Here is a 7,045-nt window from a genome sequence, read left to right on the forward strand (position 1 = left end):
CCGTCCTACAGGTAACTGATGATCGGGATTGAATTCAAGTCTGTGAGGTTGACTGACGGAAAACGCGACGTCAAATTGACATTCGAGGAACCGAGGAAATTTGTGAGGGGGAGCGGGGGTGTTTTGTGGGGTGGGGGGGGAAGGGGCGATGACACTATTAAAAATTTTAATAGGATACATCTCAGTGTTTCGCTGGTGTCTAATCATTCGTTAATCTGATACTTCCCTGCCTTGTAAACGTGGTATGAATTCAGAGAATGAGCCGTCTGTTTGGCTATTCTGAAAAAAAAAGGAGGGAATGAAATGCAACTTTCTGGAAATAAACCCGGGTCAGGACGATGTTGCCAGAAATGACTCAGGGATGTTAATCAGCCAAGGAAAGAGTGACGGCTGGATTAATGCGGATGCTCCACCTCAGCAAACATTTATTTGTTTTTACGGGACACGGGCGTCGCTGGCTGGGCCAGCATTTATTGCCCATCCCTAGTTGCCCGAGCGCAGTTGAGAGTCAACTCTATAGCTGTAGCTCTGGAGTCACATGGAGGCCAGACTGGGTAAGGACGGCAGATTCCCTTCCCGGAAGGACATTAGTGAACCAGATGGGGTTTTCCAGCAATCGACAATGGTTCCACGGTCATCATTTAGATGAATCATGGGGGTGGCACGGTGGCACAGTGGTTAGCACTGCTGTCTCACGGCGCCAGGGACCTGGGTTCACTTTCTCCCCTTGGGTACTCTGAGCAGACTCTGTACGTTCTCCCCGTGTCTACATGGGTTTCCTCCGAGTGCTCTGGTTTCCTCCCACACCCCAAAGAGTGTGCGGGTTAGGTGGGATTGGCCATGCTAAATTTCTCCTTCGTGTCTAAAGATGTGCTGGTTAGGTGGATTGACTATGCTAAGTTGTCCCTTAGTGTACAAAGATGTGCAGGTTAGGTGGATTGGCCATGCTAAATTGCCACTTAGTGTCCAAAGATGTGCAGGTTAGGTGGATTGGCCATGCTAAATTGCCCCTTAGTGTCCAAAGAAATGAAGGTTAGATGGACTGGCCATGCTAAATTGCCCCTTAGTATCCAAAGACATGTAGGTTAGGTGGATTGGCCATGCTAAATTGCCCCTTAGTGTCCAAAGATGTACGGGATAGGCGGATTGGCCATGCTAAATTGCCCCTTAGTGTCCAAAGATGTGCAGGTTAGGTGGATTGGCCATGCTAAATTGTCCCTTAGTGTCTAAAGATGTGCAGGTTAGGTGGATTGACTATGCTAAATTCCCCTTAGTGTCCAAAGATGTGCAGGTTAAGTGGATTGGCCATGCTAAATTGCCCCTTAGTGTCCAAAGATGTGTAGGTTAGGTGGATTGGCCATGATAAATTGCCCCTTAGTGTCCAAAGGTGTGTAGATTAGGTGGATTGGCCATGCTAAATTGCCCCTTAGTGTCCAAAGATGTGCAGGTTAGGTGGATTGGCCATGTTTTTTGCCCCTTAATATCCAAAGATGTGTAGATTAGGTGGATTGGCCATGCTAAATTGCCCCTTAATATCCAAAGATGTGTAGGTTAGGTGGATTGGCCATGCTAAATTGCCCCTCAGTTACAAAGATGTGCAGGTTGGGTGGATTGGCCATGCTAAATTGCCCCTTAGTGTACAAAGATGTGTAGGTTAGGTGGATTGGCCATGCTAAATTGCCCCTTAGTGTCCAAAGATGTGCAGGTTGGGTGGATTGGCCATGCTAAATTGCCCCTTAGTGTCCAAAGATGTGCAGGTTGGGTGGATTGGCCATGCTAAATTGCCCCTTAGTGTCCAAAGATGTGCAGGTTAGGTGGATTGGCCATGCTAAATTGTCCTTTAGTCGCCACACTCCGGCGCCTGTTTGGGTAACACTGAGGGAGAATTTAGCACGGCCAATGCACCCTAACCAGCACGTCTTTCAGACTCGGGGAAGAAACTGGGGCATCCAGAGGAAACCCACGCAGACACGAGGAGAACATGCAGACCCCCCCACAGACAGTGACTCATGCCGGGAGCTGAACCCAGATCCCTGGCGCTGTGAGGCAGCAGTGCTAACCACTGTGCCACCCCAGACTAAGAAGAACTAAGGGAGTTCTTTTCGGCTACCAGATATAGGAGCAGAATTAGGCCATTCATCCCATCGAGCCTTCTCCGATCACGTCTGATAATTAAACTTTACTCTGGACGCCCCTTAAGAGACACTGTCGTATCTGCGTCCACGAAAATTTAAGTTTGTAAGTTGCTACATTAGTCACAAGTAAGGCTTGCATTAACACTGCAATGAAGCTACTGTGTAATTCCCCTCGTCGCCACACTCTACTTGGATCAATGCGCCCTAACCAGCACGTCTTTCATCTGTGGGAGGGAACTGGAGCATCCGGAGGAAACCCACGCAGACATGGGGAGAATGTGCAAACTCCGCACAGACCCAACCCGCGTCCCTGGCGCTGTGAGGCAGCAACGCGAACCACTGTGCCACCTTACATAAATACACGCCACTCCCTCCCTTGGAGGCGAGCTCCAGGAACCCCCCCCGCCCAATCCTCCGTTCAAAATAAACTTGCCTCGTACATCTCCGTTAAACCTTGCTCCTTAAACCTGTGCGCCCCCCACTAGTAATTGACTCTTCCACCCTGGGAGGGGTGTCCACTCTGTCCCCTTGTAGACTTCTATCAGGTCTCCCCTCAACCTCTGTCGTTCCAGGGAGAAATCTATTCTTTAACACGTACATCTCAGTTGCCCAGAAGGTAGTCGGAGAATTGTTCCTGTGCTGGAAACAAAAAGAAGATCATTTTCATTGGACGATTTTAATTATTCTATTCAGGAAAATCCAGGTAAAAACATTCAGAACATATGAAAAAACTAAAGGTTGCATTTGCAATCTACATTCACACATAAAGTTGCACGATTTACAAGCTACACAGCAGGTAGCTAAATTCTTAGTCAAATTAAAATTCAACACTAGAAAAATTTAAAGCAAAATTCAGAGTTTGCCATTTGGGTGCCCTTCAAACGAACAAAAACAGCCTGGGAAACAGGCCCTTCGACCCAACGAGCCCACGCCACCACTTTAACACTACCAGTACCCCTCCCCCCTCCATGACCCTTATCTATTGTTCTACGGCCATCCACATTGAGGGAAGCTAATTTAGGGACAATTTATTACCTCCAATCAGCCTAACAGCGCATCTTTGGGGGTGCGGGAGGAAACCGGAGCACCCGGAGAAAACCCACGCAAGCACGGGGAGAATGCGCAAAACTCCCGCAGACACCGGCCCAAATCCATGTGTCTGCACAGCCAACAGTGATAGTCACCGAGCTGTCGTCTTGCCCAGTATCTGGTCCCAGTTTAAGCGCACACTAACGACGTGAAGAACTAGGCCAATCTCGAACATTCAAGAACAGCCCAAGTACGACCCATCGCGTGTATGCCCCTCGTTGGACAACAAGGCGGACCGACTTAAAACCTGCGGCTACGGCAGATATTTTCCATGGTGATCTTAAATTCCCAGGAGTCGAAACCCATGGGGAATGGAAACTGATGAATAACGGTGGCACAGCGGGTTAGCGCTGCTGCCTCACAGTGCCAGGGACCCGGGTTCGATTCCTGGCTTGGGTCACTGTCTGTGTGGAGTCTGCACGTTCTTCTCTGTGTCTGTGTGGGCACCCTCCGGGTACTCTGTTTCCTCCTGCGCTCCAAAGATGTGTAGGTTAGGTGGATTGGCCATGCTAAATTGCCCCTTAGTGTCCAAAGATGTGCAGGTTAGGGGGATTGGCCATGCTAAATTGTCCCTTAGTGTCCAAAGATGTGTAGGATAGGTGGATTGGCCATGCTAAATTGCCCCTTAGTGTCCAAAGATGTGCAGGTTAGGTGGATTGGCCATGCTAAATTGCCCCTTAGTGTCCAAAGATGTGCAGGTTAGGTGGATTGGCCATGCTACATTGCCCCTTTGTGTCCAAAGATGTGCAGGTTAGGTGGATTGGCCATGCTAAATTGTCCCTTAGTGTCCAAAGATGTGCGGGTTAGGTGGATTGGCCATGCTAAATTGCCCCCTAGTGTCCAAAGATGTGCGGGTTAGGTGGATTGGCCATGCTAAATTGCCCCTTAGTGTCCAAAGATGTGTGGGTTAGGTGGATTGGCCATGCTAAATTGCCCCTTTGTGTCCAAAGATGTGCAGGTTAGGTGGATTGGCCATGCTAAATTGCCCCTTAGTGTCCAAAGATGTGCGGGTTAGGTGGATTGGCCATGCTAAATTGCCCCTTAGTGTCCAAAGATGTGCGGGTTAGGTGGATTGGCCATGCTAAATTGCCCCTTAGTGTCCAAAGATGTGCGGGTTAGGTGGATTGGCCATGCTACATTGCCCCTTTGTGTCCAAAGATGTGCAGGTTAGGTGGATTGGCCATGCTAAATTGCCCCTGGTATCAACGGGGTTAGCAGGGGGAAATATGTGGAGTTACGGGGATAGGGCCTGGGTAGGATTGTGGTTGGTGCAGACGCGATGGGCCGAATGGCCTCTTTCTGCACTGTAGGGTTTCTACGATCAAGGGTGGTACAGTAGTTAGCTCTGCTGCCTCACAAGGACCCGGGTTCGATTCCCGGCTCGGGTCACTGTCTGTGTGGAGTTTGCACATTCTCCCCGTGTCTGCGTGGGTTTCCTCCGGGTGCTCTATTTTCCTCCTACAGTCTGAAAGACGTGCGTGTTCTGTTACAGAAGTTATTGGGTTATAGAAGTTATAGAATTGGCAGTGCAGAAGGAGGCCATTTGGCCCATTGAGTCTGTACCATGAATAATCCTATCCCCATAACCCCATATATTTACCCTCCAAGTCGCCTGACAGTCAGGGACAATTTCTCATGGCCAATCAACCTGAAGTTAAAAGTAAAGTTTATTGATTAGTCACAACTGAGGCTGACATTAACACTGCAATGAAGTTACTGTGAGAATCCCCTCGTCGTCACACTCAGGCGCCTGTTCGGGTAACACTGAGGGAGAATTTAGCACAGCAAATGCACCCTAACCAGCACGTCTTTCGGACTGTGGGAGGAAACCGGAGCACCCGGAGGAAACCCCCGCAGACACGGGGAGAATGTGCCCCAAGATGTGTAGGTTAGGGGGATTAGAGGGGTAAATACTTAGGCTTACAGGGAACAGGTCTGGGTGGGTTTGCCCCTTAGTGTTCGTGGGGGTTACAAGGATAGGGTTTGGGTGGGATTGTTTCAGACTGTGGGAGGAAACCGGAGTATCCAGAGGAAACCCACGCAGACAAGGGGAGAATGTGCAGACTCCACACAGACAGTGACTCAAGCCGGGAATCGAACCCAGGTCCCTGATGCTGTGAGGCAGCAGTGCTAACCACTGCGTAACCTTGCAGCTTCGAACCCCCGCATCTTTGGAGTGTGGGAGGAAACCGGAGCACCCGGAGGAAACCCACGCAGACACGAGGAGAATGTGCCAACTCCACACAGACAGTGACCCAAGCTGGGAATCGAACCCGGGTCCCTGGCACTGTGAAGCAGCAGTGCTAACCCACTGTGCTACTGTGCCACCCATAAGTGTATTTCCAAGCATGCCGAATGCCTTCTTCACCACCCTGTCCACCTGTGACTCCACTTTCAAGGTACCCCTAGATCTCTTTGTTCTGTAACTCTCCCCAGCACCCTACCATTAACTGAGTAAGTCCTGCCCTGGCTCGATCGACCAAAATGCATCACCTCGCATTTGTCTAAATTAAACTGCATTTGCCATTTGTCAGCCCACTGGCCCAATTGATCAAGATCCCATTGCAATCGGAGATAACTTTCTTCACTGTCCACTATGCCACCAATCTTGGTGTCATCTGCAAACTTACTAACCATGTCTCCTATATTCACATCCAAATCATTAATATAAATGACAAATAACAGTGGGCCCAGTACTGATCCCTGAGGCACACTGCTGGTCACTGGCCTCCAGTTTGAAAAACAACCCTCTACAACCACCCTCTGGCTTCTGTCAAGAAGCCAATTTTGTATCCATTTGGCTACCTCACCCTGGATCCTGTGAGATTTAACCTTATGCAACAACCTACCTTGTCAAAGGCCTCGCTAAAGTCCATGTAGACAACATCAACTGCACTGCCCTCATCTACTTTCTTGGTTACCCCTTCAAAAAACTCAATTAAGTTTGTGAGACGTGATTTTTCCACTCACAAAGCCATGCTGACTGTCCCTAATCAGTCCTTGCGTCTCTAAATGCCTGTAGACCCTGTCTCTCAAAATACCTTCCAACAATTTACCCACCACAGATGTGAGGCCAACTAGCCTGCAGTTCCCAGTCTTTCCCCTGCAGCTCTTTTTAAACAAAGGTGCAAATTTTGCCACTCTCCAAGCTTCAGGCATCTCACCCGTGACTATCGATGATTCAAATATCTCGGCTAGGGGACCCGCAATTTCTTCCCTCGCCTCCCACAACGTCTTGGGATACACTTCATCAGGTCCTGGGGATTTATCTACCTTGTTGCTCTCTCTGTAATACGTACGCTCCTCAAGACATCACGATTTATTTCCCCCATTTCCTCCCCATCCACGCTTTCCTCAACATAAGACCATAAGAAATAGGAGCAGGAGTTGGCCATCCAGCCCTTCGAGCCTGCCCCGCCATTCAATAAGATCATGGCTGATCTGTCGTGGCTCAGTTCCACATTCCCGCCCTCTCCCCATAACCCTTAATCCCCTCTCTTATCAAAAACCCATCAACCCGCGTCTTAAAAATATTTAGCGAGGCAGCCTCCACCACCTCAACGGGCAGAGAATTCCAGAGAATTCATTACGTATCAGGTACATTAAGTATTGATGAGCAATATTCATTTAGAATCTTACCCATCTCTTAAGAAACTGACTCTCCTTCCCTGGGGAAAAATCTTCTGCCCCCCCATAATCTTGTCGACTTCTATCAGGTCTCCCCTCAACCTCCGTTGCTCCAGTGAGAACAAACCAAGTTTCTCCAACCTCTCCTCATAGCTAATGTCCTCACACTTACTCTGTTAACTCCCTCTCACCAA

The sequence above is a fragment of the Carcharhinus amblyrhynchos genome, unplaced genomic scaffold, assembly GCF_965287045.1.
Source record: "Carcharhinus amblyrhynchos unplaced genomic scaffold, sCarAmb.v2.hapA scaffold_69, whole genome shotgun sequence".
Taxonomy (NCBI): domain Eukaryota; kingdom Metazoa; phylum Chordata; class Chondrichthyes; order Carcharhiniformes; family Carcharhinidae; genus Carcharhinus; species Carcharhinus amblyrhynchos.